At 36.1% G+C, this 13,828-nt stretch overlaps 1 protein-coding gene across 1 annotated transcript in view; it reads left to right on the top strand.

The window, feature by feature from the left end:
* The first annotated feature begins 5,341 nt into the window (after positions 1-5,341).
* The window catches only part of LOC121264845 (phosphoglycerate kinase-like), a 32,104-nt gene continuing 23,617 nt past the window's right edge, over positions 5,342-13,828 (top strand). Inside the window, exons 1-2 of the mRNA XM_041168152.1 lie at positions 5,342-5,355; positions 7,330-7,336. The gene's annotated coding sequence lies outside the window, so the exon portion shown is untranslated. The remainder of the gene's footprint in view (positions 5,356-7,329; positions 7,337-13,828) is intronic.

Here is a 13,828-nt window from a genome sequence, read left to right on the forward strand (position 1 = left end):
TATGGATTGGGGCATACCGTGAAGCTTGAATATATGTTTGACAAACAACTAGGCCACTGTCTTGGCTGAATATGAATGGCCCAAAGGGGTAAAATGACTGTATTTTGTCATTCTATCTACCACTACCCATAGAGTGCTAAACCCATCAGCCTGGGGAATGCCCTCTATGAAATCCATAGCGATGTGGGTCTAGGGCCTCGAAGGAATAGGCAAGGGTTGTAACAGTCCATTAGGAAGGACAGTTTCTGTCTTTTGCCTTTGACAAACTTCACATCCCTTCATTAACTCCTTGATATCAGACTTCAAACTAGGCCAATAGAATTCTCTTCTTACTTGCTGAATTGTCTTGTGGAAACCTATGCCGCCACCCCCCCCCCCCCCCCCCCCCACCCCATGTACCTCCATGCATGAATTGTAGTAGCTTGCCCCTAAACTCTGGGTCTTGAGCATTATAGAGTATGTTCTTCTAAAACAATAGGCTCTCCCTCAATGTAGAATGTGGGCTTAATTTCCCCTGCTTGCACTTATTGACTAGTTCTTGTAGCTCTGGGTCAGCTTCATAGCCCTTTTATATTTCCTCTAACTAGTCCAGGGATGGTGCTAAGATCAATGCTAGAGGAATTTCTTCTTCCTTCTGTCGTGACAGAGCATCAGCTACTCTGTTCTTTAGGCCCCTTTTGTACTCAACAATGAAGTCATAGTCTAGGAGTTTACTTAACCATTTTTGTTGCATGGGGGTTCCTATATTTTAATCCAAAAGATATTTTAAGATGTGATGATCTGTCCTCACTACAAAGGACCTTCCTAGAAGGTATGACCTCCATTTTTTTCATGGCCACAACCAAAGCATACAACTCCTTTTCGTATGTTAACAATAAGAGGGCCCTACCTTTCAGGGTCTGACTAAGGAATGCAATTGAGCTGAATTATTGCATATTTTATACATTTAGAATCAATATATTTTATTTATTTCATTATGTTATTATTGGTTTTAGATGAAAAAATAGTTAAGATGCATAAATTCGAGTTGTGATTTAAATTGATTTATAGCATAGTTTATGCTTAATTTTATAACTTGTGATTTAATTGAGAAATATTTCTTTACATGCACAACATATTTTTTTTTTTATATATTCTATTCTTTCTTTTTATTTTATTTTATTTATTTATCTTTTCAACCCAAGAAATGCAAATGAGAAAAGTCAAAGCTGCAAGGGTTTGAAAAGTATATTTGGATGGAAGCAAAGGCAACACACAGAATAAAAGAAAAAAAGAAAAAAAGGAACCAAAGGACGCACGCCAAAATAAAAAGAAAGGCCATACAGAAAAGGGGAGAGGGTATTTTTGGACGGACGCAAGAGGCAAAAAAAATAAAGACAGGTTTCTTTTCGGCTTGAAGAAGAAGACGCTCCAGCGCCGCTGTTAAAGAGCTCCTCTGGGGTCCAACATTTGTCGCTGCCTCCACGGCTTCTCATCCTCATCTTCATTTATTTGGCTTGACTTTTTCATTCCATACTTTTTATTTAATTTCAGTTTAAAGTTTATGGAATATTTTTGAGATTTTTGACTTAGAAGTTTTGGCAATTTATTTGCTGTTTATTTACTTTGTGTTATTTATTTTTCTTGCTTCTTTTAAGCTTTCATTTAACAGTGATTACAATTGCCATAGATTATTTTGAGAATTTGTGATTTGAGTACAATGATGAACCCTATAATCTTGATTTTGGAGCTTTTCAATTCTCAATTCATATTTTATCAATTACTTTCTAATCTAGTTTAATTCTTAACTTAATTTTATTAATCTCTTAGTTCTATTGCTATTAGATTGATTAAAGTTTAATTAGGACTTAAATAATTTCAGTTTTATTATTTAATTTTCAGATTAATTAAGATTGTTTAGTTTAATTGATTCTTTGATTGTTAATTTCAATTTGTTAGTCTTTTATATTTCATTTCGACACTCAAAAATCTAAAAATATGAATATAGTCTACGACTAGTGCCCTTTTCATTTTTGTTGCACTCTTCCATTCATTGCACATACCACTATTTTTATTTTCTCTTTGTGAATATTTTCACCATTTTAAACGAGTTTGATTTTAAGTAATTTTTGCTAAGGAGAAGATCTAAGAATTTATTCCTAATTATTACGCTACATCCTCCTGCACTTAGGATAGCCTTTGTGCTACTAATTTTTGAGTGAGTCAGAATGCAACGGGCTTGCCCTGCTGCATTATTACTGCCCCCCCACCTTTCCCATAGGCGTCACACTCTATAATAAAGGGTTTAGAGAAGTCTGGAAGAGTCAACATTGGTGGTTGTGACAATGGTTCTTTCAAATTAAAGAAGACTGTATATGCTGCTTCATTCCACCGAAAGTTAATCTTTTTTAGGAGGGCTGTTAGGGCAGCAACCTTGATCCCATAACTCTTAATGAAACGCTTGTAGTACCCAGTGAGACCTAAGAATCCCCTTAAGGCCTTAACACTCTTGGGTTGAGGCAACTCTACCATGGCCCTTAATTTTTCTAGATCAACTCTTACTCCCTGACCGATATTAAGTGGCCTAAGTACCTTATCTCCTGACATCTAAACTTGCACTTGGACCACTTTGCAAAGAGCTGGTGCTTCCTCAAAAGTCCTAGGGTCAGTTTCAGGTGTTCCCCATGTTCCTCACTACTTTTGCTGTATATGAGTATGTCGTCAAAAGGTACCAACGCAAACCTCCTTAAATAAGGTCTAAAAACCTCATTCATCAAATTTTAGAACGTTGAAGGTGCATTGGCCAGCCCAAAGGGCATGACCAAAAACTCGTAATGACCCTCATGAGTGTGGAAGGTAGTTTTGTGCATATCTTCTGACTTTACTCTGATTTGGTGATAACCAGACCTCAGATCTCGTTTAGGAAACATCATCGACCCACTCAACTTATCCAACAGTTCATCCACCACAGGAATAGGGAACTTATCCTTTATTGTGACCTGATTTAAAACTTTGTAGTCCACACACATCCTCCAAGACCCATATGCCTTTCTCATCAACAACACTGGGGAGGAATAAGGGCTTTGACGGAGTTATATCATCCCTGAGTTTAGAAGTTCTTGCACAATCTTCTCAATCTCATTTTTCTGAAAGAATGGGTAACAATAGGGCCTTACTGACACTGGTTTAGTTTCAGGTAATAGATTAATTGCATGATCATGTGATCTGTGAGGAGGAAACCCTTTTGGCTCTTGAAAGACATCCCAAACTGTTGTAATATCCCATTGAGTGGTTCTGGTTCAGTAGTAAAATCTTATTTCTTAATCAGTTGAAGATCCCTCCCTTCCTTTCTAACTTATTAATGTTCTTGCAGGAAATTTCCTCAAGGAACTTGACTGTTGCCATTCCGATCAAGGTAATACTCTGCCCATTAAAAAGAAACTGCATTGTTAGTTGTTTAAACTTCCATGAGATTGTTCCCAATGTTTGTAACCATTGTACCCCTAGGACCATGCCACAACCAGCAAGTTCTAGGACAAATAAATCCATAGAAAATAAGAAGCCTTGTATGTTCACTACCACCCCCATTCCTTTTCCTTTACTGAGAAGTTGATCCTCATTAGCTACTCAAACCTTCACCTTCTCCTCCAAACAGATGGAAAATTTAGATTTTATGGCTATTCTAGGGCCCAAAAAATTGTGGGTGCTACTTGAATCTATCAAGATCACCACTCATTGTCTTGCCACCTTCCCCTTTACTCTCGTTGCTCTCGGGTTGGAAGAACCCACTAGAGGATGCAGGGGTATGTAAGGCCCTTCAGAGACCTTTGGGAATTCCACAATCTCCCCACCAGATTTTATCAAAGGGGCTTGACTGGCTACTATCAAGTCCTCCCCATCCCTTTCCTCTATCTCTTCTATCAAAAAGAGTTTAGGGTTCCTACACTTGTGCCCTGGGTTCCATTTCGAGTCACAGTAATAACACAGTCATTTTTCTCTTCTTTTTTCATCTAGTTAGAGTGTATTTTTTAGATTGGAACTATAGCCTTGTTATTGAGTTTGGTTTGGTCATTCACCAAATTGTTCACCCCCTTCCCAAGCCCATTTTCTATATAACTCGAGTTACCCCCTGAAATTTCTCCTACTCAACTTCACATTTTCCTCATGGAGTTTAGCCAAACTAAAAGTTGTTAACAGATTGAGGGGGTTGAACATACAAACTGCCAATCTAATTTCATCCTTAGACCACTCAAGAAACAACTTAACTTGTGTGGATCTGAAAGTCTCCTTAGTCTATTAGAGATTGTCTCAAACTCCACCTTGTATTCTTCTACATAACCTGTCTGTCTTAGCCTTGTAAGCACCTCCATCGGGTCATCATATGAGCTAGGGCCAAATTTGATCAAGAATGCCTTCATAAAAGACTCCTAATCCACTACGATTCCTGACTCCTCTAAGTCCTGGAACCATATCATGGCCTTTCCTTCCATGTGGAAGGAAGCCAATCTGAGTTTGTGGTGGGGCATAGTGTTGTAAAACAAGAAAAATTGGTTGGCTTTGTAAAGCCATCCCAATGGATCATCTCCACAGAATGATGGAAAGTCTATTCTTACTGACCTGGGAAATGCTTCCCCATGGACTTCCCCAAATCCTTTAGCTCAATGGTGGCTCCCCGATGACTCTTCCTCTTATTGAGGCCTTTTGTTTTTCCTCTGTAACTCCAATATTAGAGCTGCCAATTGTTGTATCACCGAATTTGACTACCTTTTAATTGCCAACATTTCTGCTTCCAGGGTCTTCAGTTGGGACTCCATAGTCTTCTTGAATCCATTCAAGCCATCCGCAACTGGTTCAATCTGGTTCCTTCCATGGTGATAGTAAACAATTGGCAAGGACAGCCTAACTGTAGATACCAATTTGTTACACGCTGGTGGAATATGGATGACATGGTCTCAACTTCAAAGGTGAGGGGCCTTCAGAAAAGCAAAAAAGTCAAAGATGGAAAATCAGTATTGTATTTGGCATAAGGAGAAAGTTCCCAATCACATGAACATATACATCACCTCCGGCAATTAATTATAGTAGAAATTGTTAAACTACTCAATATGACTGTAAAATAAAGGAAATGACAAACATTAGTAACTATGAGGTCGAGACCCTCACACTTCTTTATTACAACAAAATGAGTAAACAAAGCAGGCCCATACACGACCTCCTTTGAGCTTCAGAGGTGCCCTAGCTCTCCACTTCTCCTCTTCGTCTTCATTCTGACTTCAGATACCCTGATCCTCCCATACGCTGTTAGCCCCTGGTCGCAACAGTCATATCTTCGCCCTCGAATGTTACAGAATCACATCTGTCACTCTGTTAAGAAGAAGATTTGTTTCATTTCCTGGAGCCCAAATCCTCCATTTTCTGTTCTCAAAAGAAAGTGGAAAGGAAGGAATTCTGAAGAGAAGTTGGAAGCAAATGAAGTAGAAAGGGGAGAATGATTGAGGGAAGGCTTCTATTATTCTATTAGTTAGTTACGTAATAAGCACATGTCTTTTAATACATTATAATTACACTAGTTGCCTTACTTAATTGTCATAATGTACCAAAATGCTCTTATCTTCATAACAGAATGAATGATAGAAATTGTGTATAAAATGAAGGGCTTTGTAAATGTAAATCATTGAACAAAGTTCAGTAAAGTGAATCTTGGAGGAACTGATGCCTCGAAGATCAAATTGTGAGTTATTCTTGAGTTTTGACCTTACAATTGGTATTAGAGCAGTTTGATTTTTTGTGGGATTTTAATGGCCTCACAATGTCGTTCCAGCACAATAGCAAGTCAATAATCATTCAAAGTATAAATGCTACCAAGTCTGAAATAGTTGAAGATATTCAAATCTATCAATTAACCACAGTTGAGAGGAAAGGAATTTTGTTGCTGTTAATTCAGCAGCAACAAATTGATGTTCAAGAAGAAATTGATGAGGAAATACAACAGAGTTTAAGTGTAACAGCCCGTTAGAAATTCACTGGTAGGATTTCTATTGACTTTAGGAACCTCGTAAAAACCCCATAAGTTTTTACGAATCGACTAATCGCACAGGTTTTAATCTATCAACATAGTCATTGTTATCACTCACTATGGTGTTAGAAATATGAGTTTAATTTTTTGAGGCAGTTAGAAGTGTCAGAATGTGTTTTGGTCTATGCCATTAGACTCAGTTGATTATTTAGGATTTAATGCACAATAGCTCATTTTCATAATTCCGGACGAAATTCCTGTTCGAAATTGTGAAATTATTTTTAGAGGCATTTTGGAGTTGAATTTCTGTAAACGATTTTCACTATAGATTAATATGAATGTTTAGGATTTTTAGTACTAGGTTTATTATGCTTTTGTTTTAGTGAATAGTAACCTTGATAAGCGCACTCAGTGTAGTGTGTTCAAAATCATAGTGTGGGATGTCCAAATTAGGTTAGAGAAGTTTTATTTAGACATTTGGCAACTATACATAGTGAATATTATTAGACACTTGGTACCATAAGGAACCATTAGAAAGATTTGTGAAGGAAATCAATGTGTGAGATCATGCCACCTAAGTAAAGTTTTGTTTCATCTGATCAACCAAATTGTGTCAGATCAAATAGGGTTTCAATCCTAGTCAAAACCCTAAATGGTTGGAATCCAATTGAAATCCCAAAAACTTGGTTGAAACCGAAACCCTAAACTATTTCCTAAACCCTCAAGTTGGCCTCCAAACTATTTTTAATCCAATTTCTAGCATTGTGTTTAATCACTTGATTAAAGTACTTTCACATGCTATTAATTAATTAAACTATTGTTATGACATCATTATCCAATCTTTTGAACTTTGAAAATTTGATTGGGCTAAGAAAAATTAGATTTGGGCTTGATAACATCCTAATCAAACCCCATTTTAACTCCAAATTGAAGCCCATTTAGTTGAGGCCCACCAAGGCCCATGAATTTGTTTCTTGAATAAGTTTCCTCCCTCACATGGCAGACCATTCACTGCCATTGGCTACACTCAATAGTGCCTTGACGTGAAGGAGAAATCCACCCCATCAACCTCTATATCTCACAGCTGTTGTAGGCAGTCCTTGCTTCTTTCTATTCTTCACTTTATGTCATATAGCCACCTTCAATCAAGGGTCATTCAAGCCCATAACTCCCCCTCCATAAGTCTAAAGTCGTACAAGATACATTTCACTTCCTTTCATCACTTTTTTACCCCGTTAAAGAGAAATTCAAAAGAGCTCTCTCGACAGATTTCTGAGTCTCTTTGGATTGAGATTTTTGACCCATTGTAAGTATTTTTGCATGATAACTCTTTCATAAAAGTTGTTCGTCTTTGAGTTTAGTTTCCGTGGATATCTTATTAGTCTCATTCCATACACATTCAATTATTTAAAAGTATTTTTAACCATGAAAAGGTCATTCTGGACGTGAAACTAGAGAGTATGTCATATTTTAGAATTTTTGACCAAGCTAATGGACATATCTTGGTCCAAAAATTTTATGGAGTGTTGTTAGCATATGTTTGTAAATTTTCATTGAGACTTTGTTGCATGAATAAAGCTTTTGATGATAGAATTCTTTAGATCTAGAAATTTGAAAACTGGAAGTGGGAAAACAGTTTTTGTTTGCGAAAGTTTGATTTCGTGGTTCAATCTTATTCTAAAGGCTTTGATATTTTTAAGTGATGATCCTAAACCTCTTATATACATGATGTTATTTTGAAGATATTTAATATTAGTTTTAAAAATATGATTTTTCTATATAAGAGGATTTTGGTTAGGCCGAAGATTTTATGTTGTTGGGTTAGATTCATGTTTTATTGAGTTTTAACCATGTGATTTTAAGATTGATGGTTGAATCTTCTTCAGGAAACATTTTTAAACCATGGATCAAGAGGTTGATCAAAGTTAGTTGAGAGAAAAATTTCTGTTTTTACACTAAGTGTAAAACCAAAAACTTCAAGTGTTGTTTTGTGATTTTTGGTGACTTTTGTTTGATAATTTAAAGCATGGTTGATCTTAAGATGATGTTATGAATATGTTAGAAGTAAGATTTGATTTTTTTGAGATTCTTGGAGATGTTTTTATTAAGGTCAAAACTTGTGATTTAAAGGTTTACCTTTTGTTAAAAAGTTTGGGTCTTCTTACAAAACGTTTAGTGTTCATGATTAGCTTTTTCTTAATGAATATTTTAAGTGTGTTTTTAAACTTAGGATATGAAGATCTTTGCTACAAAATTTTGGTTTAATCATGGGTTTTGAAGATAGAAGAAATTGCAATCAAAATCAAGAAAAATGACCTATGAATGTTTTGGCTATAGTGAGTTTTCCATAGTTGTTAATGATTTTAAATTTTTTTGAATTGATATTTGAGTTTAGGACAAAATTTATATGAGGAATGTAAATTTTGGTAATTTTTAGAGTTAGAATGTGAAATCCTTAAGTTAGGAGTAAAGTGGTCATTTTCTCACATGTGGAGAATAAAATGGTAATTTTACTCTAAGTTGTCTCTTTTCATATTTTTAATTGTTAGTAATTAAATTTCTAACTTTTAGAATACCTTCTTATAGTTCCTCGTGTTTCATGCTTTGTTTTCGTAGAACGCGACGATCGAGATAAGTTAGCTCTTAAGTTACTATCAGTTTACTGTGTATGTGTGATGGGTAAGAGAACTACAGTTTATGTTCGTATATGTCATGTCATGTTATGTTATCACATGTTTATCTATTACACGAATTATTTTGTCACAAAAATCTTATTTGTTACACTATATATTTTGTCTCATGTTACTATCTGTTGCAAGTATGTCGCATTACGTATGCATATGTTACATGTATGTCATGTCACGTAATATTCACTGTCACATATTATGCCATGTTACAAAATATTATCTGTTACATTTATGTCTCAAAGTATGTCATGTCTGTCATCTTACGTTCATGTCACGTTACATTACATCATGTTACATTATGTCACATTCATGTCACGTCAAGTTACGAAATGTCATGTATGCCAATTAAGTTATTCATGTCAATCATGACCCTAAGCGCTTGGGTAGGGTAATATCCTAGTGGAACTTGTTTGTTCACGATAGAGTGTCTAAATAGGTGTGAAATTCTCTGATTTAATGAAGTACAGTCAACTGGTTGCAAATGGGGCCTAACTAGCCGGTCACCGGAGTGCGCCAGACACTAACACAGATGGAGCCACACTTTATGTTACGTGTGTCTACAGCAAGTGTGGCACTAACAAGTCATGGGGCCACAACAACTGTAGAGCATGAAGTATGAGGCCACAACAACTGTGGAGCATACACTACGTGAAATATCGATTATGACACACAAAATACGTAGGGTCACAACAATTGTGGAGTATGTATTAACGCACTCACAGCTGGTGTAGGCACTTGTGTTGTGATTGGATAATTTGCAATGACACACGGCTCAAGGGGACCCGTGTAGCACTCGTATGGTCACTTTTATTAATTAAGTCTATTGAATAAGATTTCAAGTTCATGTATTTTACGTTCAAGTCATGTTTCACGTTATGTTATATTCAAGTTCACGTTCACGTTATGTATATTCACGTTTATGTTATGTTTCAAGTTCATACCATGTTTCAAGTTCACGTTCATGTCAAGTTATATTTATGTTTATGTTATGTCATATTCACGTTCACGTTATGTTTCAAGTTCATGTTTATGTCATGTTATGTTCAGGTTCATGTTCAAATTATGTATGTTCACGTTTATACTATGTTTCAAATCTATGTTATGTTCCAAGTTCACATTCATGCTATGTTACTACTCCATGTTATATTTTAAGTTCACGTACATGCCATGTAACGTCAAGCTAAGTTTCAGTTTCAGTTCAAGTTATGTCATTTATGTCATGCTATATGTCAAGTTATGCTATGCTTACTTAACTTTGATTATGCATTCATTCCTTTACTGCCATGCATGCATCATTAACCTGTGTGGAAGTTTCCTGTTAACTTGCTGAGATTTGTAATCAAATCTCATAGTGGTAGTCCCAACTACCATTCCTCCCGAATAGTAGGTGATGTGTCAGGATCAAAGTAAGGAGTAGACATTGGTAGACTGGAGGAGGTTGACTAGACGTTGTAAATGTAACACGGAGCTTGCAACCTCTATAGTTAGGTCTTTGGATAGTATTCCGGCATTGTTAGTCGAGTTATGCGAGCTACTCAACGAACTAGTCCTGTAGTGTATTTGACAATGTAATTATGGAGTTAGGTCTCCGTTGTTTTGAGATTACAGTCTTCTGAGACTCATGCTATAATCGTGGATATTTATTTTGTTAAGTATGCATGATTTATGTTTTAACTATTTGGGATATTATAAGTTTGGTGCAAAGTATTGCTAAAAAAAAATATCCGTTGCGAATATTGCATAATGCTAGATGCATGTTAAGAACATTGCATCTTATATGTCATGAACGGGGGCAGGTAACCTTGTATTGTATGTCCCGACGCTTCGGATGTTTGTCTGATCCCAAGCGAAATCTGGGAGCGTCACATTAAGTTTCTCTACAGTCTTTGATGAACCGAAAGGATTGCCTCCAAAAAGAAGTCACGATTGCAAGATTAATTTGAATGAGGTTACAATGCTTGTTTTCGTTAGGCCATATAGGTATCCCTTTATACAAAAGCTGAGATTGCAAATATAGTCAAGGAATTACTTGAAGCTCGGGTAATAAGGTGTAGTTATTCTCCTTTTTCTTCTCTAGTTATTCTTGTTAGGAAAACTGATGGGTTTTGGCGTATGTGCATTGATTATAGGGCTTTGAATAGGGAAACTATTAAAGATAAGTTTCCTATTTCTGTGGTGGATGAGCTCCTTGATGAGTTGTGTGGGGTTACTATTTTTTCTAAACTAGACCTCAGGTTTGGTTATCATCAAATCAGAGTGAGGGAATCTAACATTGAGAAGACAGCTTTTCGAATCCATCAAGGGCATTATGAGTTTTTGGTTATGCCATTTGGCTTAACCAATACTCCTGCTACTTTGTAGTCCTTGATGAATGAAGTGTTCCAGCCAATTTTTAGGAAGCTTATCATAGTTTTTTTCAATGACATTCTGATATATAGCAAGACCAAGACTATCATTTATAGCATTTGGCTAGGGTATTGATAGTTTTAGCAAATCACTCATTGTTTGCTAAAAGAAGGAAGTGTATATTTGCTTGTAAGCAAATTGACTATCTTGGTCATTTATTGTCTACTGAGGGAATGCAGGTTGATCCATCCAAGATAAAGGCCATGATTGATTGGCCTCAACCTAAGTCTATTAAATCCTTGAGAGGATTTCTTGGACTGACTGGTTAATACAAGAAATTTGTGAGGCACTATGGGTTGATTGCTAACCCTTTAATTGATCTGCTAAGGAGAGATGCCTTCCATTGGGGACCATCAACTACTCAAGCCTTTGAAAGATTAAAAAAAGCTATTACTTAGCCACCTGTCTTAGCTTTACCTGATTTTACAAAACCATCTTTGATTGAGTGTGATGCATCACGTATAGGAGTTGGAGCAGTCTTGATGCAAGGTGGAAGACCTTTGGCATTCCTTAGCCAACCTTTGAGAGGGAAAGTTTTGGATTTATCTGCCTATGAGAAAGAATTCTTAGCCTTGGTGTTGGCTGTCAAAAAGTGGAGGTCTTACCTTTTGGGGACTAAGTTTGTCATAAAAACTGATCAACAAAGTTTGAAGTTTTTGTTAGAGCAGAAAATAAGCACAACATCACAGCAGAAATGGTTTAGCAAGTTGATTGGCTACGATTTCACAATTGAATATAAGAGAGGCAGAGAAAATGTAGTTGTAGATGCACTTTCAAGAATGGATGGGATTAGTGAGAAGGAAGCAGTGTCAACTGCCATTACTGTCTTGGATCCTATGTGGCTGCAACAATTTAAGGATTCTTATTTGCAAGATGAAGAGATTTCTGACATCTGCATGAGGTTGCAGCAAGGAGAGTTGGTGAATAAAGCTTTTACAGTCAAGAATGAATTTTTGTTAAAGAAAGGGAGGCTATTTCTTTCAGCTAAGTCTTCCTCGAAGCATCAAGTACTGCAATTTGTACATAACAGTGCCTTTGTATCATAAATCATTGCCCAGAGCCAGAGTAGACTTTATTTGGACTGGAATGAGAAGAGACATTAAGCAGTTCATTAAAGAGTGTGAGGTCTGCCATAAATGTAAAGTGAAGAATTTATTACTAGCAGGCTTATTACAACCATTATCAGATTCCTATGAAGTCATGGAGTGATATCTTTATAGATTTTATTGATTCTCTTCCCGAGTCACAAGGGTTTTCTGTAATATTGGTAGTTGTGGATCATTTAACAAAGTATGCTCATTTTTTGCTTATGTCTCATTCTTACAATGCAGCTTTAGTACTTAAGATTTTTATCTCCCAAGTTTTTAAGTTGCCTGGAATACCTGCAACAATTGTCACTGACAGGGATGCTACATTTACAAGTACTTTCTAGAAGGAGCTTTTTAGGCTTCATGGTACTAGGTTGCAATTTAGTTCTGCTTACCATCCTCAATCAGATGGGCAGACTGAAATTGTCAACATGTGTGTGCAACAATACTTAAGGTGTTTTGTATCTGATAGGCCTAAGCAATGGAGCCATTGGTTGGCTTGGGTAGAATGGTGGTACAATACCTCTCTACACTCAGCAACTAAAGTTACAGCATTTGAGGCCTTGTATGGTGTGACACTACTTGAAATGAAGCAATGTATTGTGAGTTAAGATCAAGAGAAGAAATTCTGTCATTGTTGAGGAAGAATTTGGCAACAACTCAGAATCATATGAAGTAGCAATATGACAGGAAACATGTTCACAGACATTTCCAAGTGGGTGATAGGGTTTACTTAAAATTGCAAAAATACAAACAACATTCAGTGGGGGTTATTGTCAATCCTAAACTAGCAGCAAGGTATTGTGGTCCTTTTAAGATACTGCAGTGCATTGGATCAGTCGCATACATATTGGAATTACCAAAGGGTTCAGCTGTGCATCCAATATTCCACATGTCCATATTGAAGAAGCATGTAGGTTCATTGACAACTGTTTCCCTAGTACTGCCATTGCAAGATTCTCATTGGGCATTTAGAAGCGAACTTGAAGCAGTGTTGCAAAGGAAAATGACTGTTGTTGATAATGAGCTTTTTATTGAATTGTTGATCAAATGGAGTGGCGCTACTGAGGAGGATGCTACTTGGGTTCCTATAGAACAGCTGAGGTTACAATATCCAGACCTTGTAGGCAATGTCTTTTGAGGGGGTGAATTGTTATGAGTAGCAAGTGGAAATGAAGGAATTCTTAAGAGAATTTGGAAGCATATGAAGTTGAAAGGGGAGAATGATTAAGGGAAGGCTTCTGTTATTCTGTTAGTTAGTTACGTAATAGGACGCTGTTAGAGGAACCGATGAAGTACCGATAAAACATGATTGATAAGTGTAAATGCATTTTTTTTAAATTTTTTTTCTCTTTTATTTCAATCATTTTTATATATTTTTAAAAAATAAAAAGAATACCAATTTACTAATAATCATTTTTTAATTATTAAGTAAAAAATAAAATAAAATAAAAAATAAAAAAGTCAATCAATTACTTTTATCTGTCAAAATTACATGTTCAAGTAGCATTTTCCTACGTAATAAGCACGTCTTTTAACACACTGTAATTACACTAGTGGCCTTACTTAACTGTCAGTGTATCAAAATGCCTTTATCTTTATAACAGAATGAAAGATAGGTGATGAAAATTCGGTTAAATTATTGATAGGTC

Source organism: Juglans microcarpa x Juglans regia, chromosome 5D (assembly GCF_004785595.1).
Source record: "Juglans microcarpa x Juglans regia isolate MS1-56 chromosome 5D, Jm3101_v1.0, whole genome shotgun sequence".
NCBI classification, from domain to species: domain Eukaryota; kingdom Viridiplantae; phylum Streptophyta; class Magnoliopsida; order Fagales; family Juglandaceae; genus Juglans; species Juglans microcarpa x Juglans regia.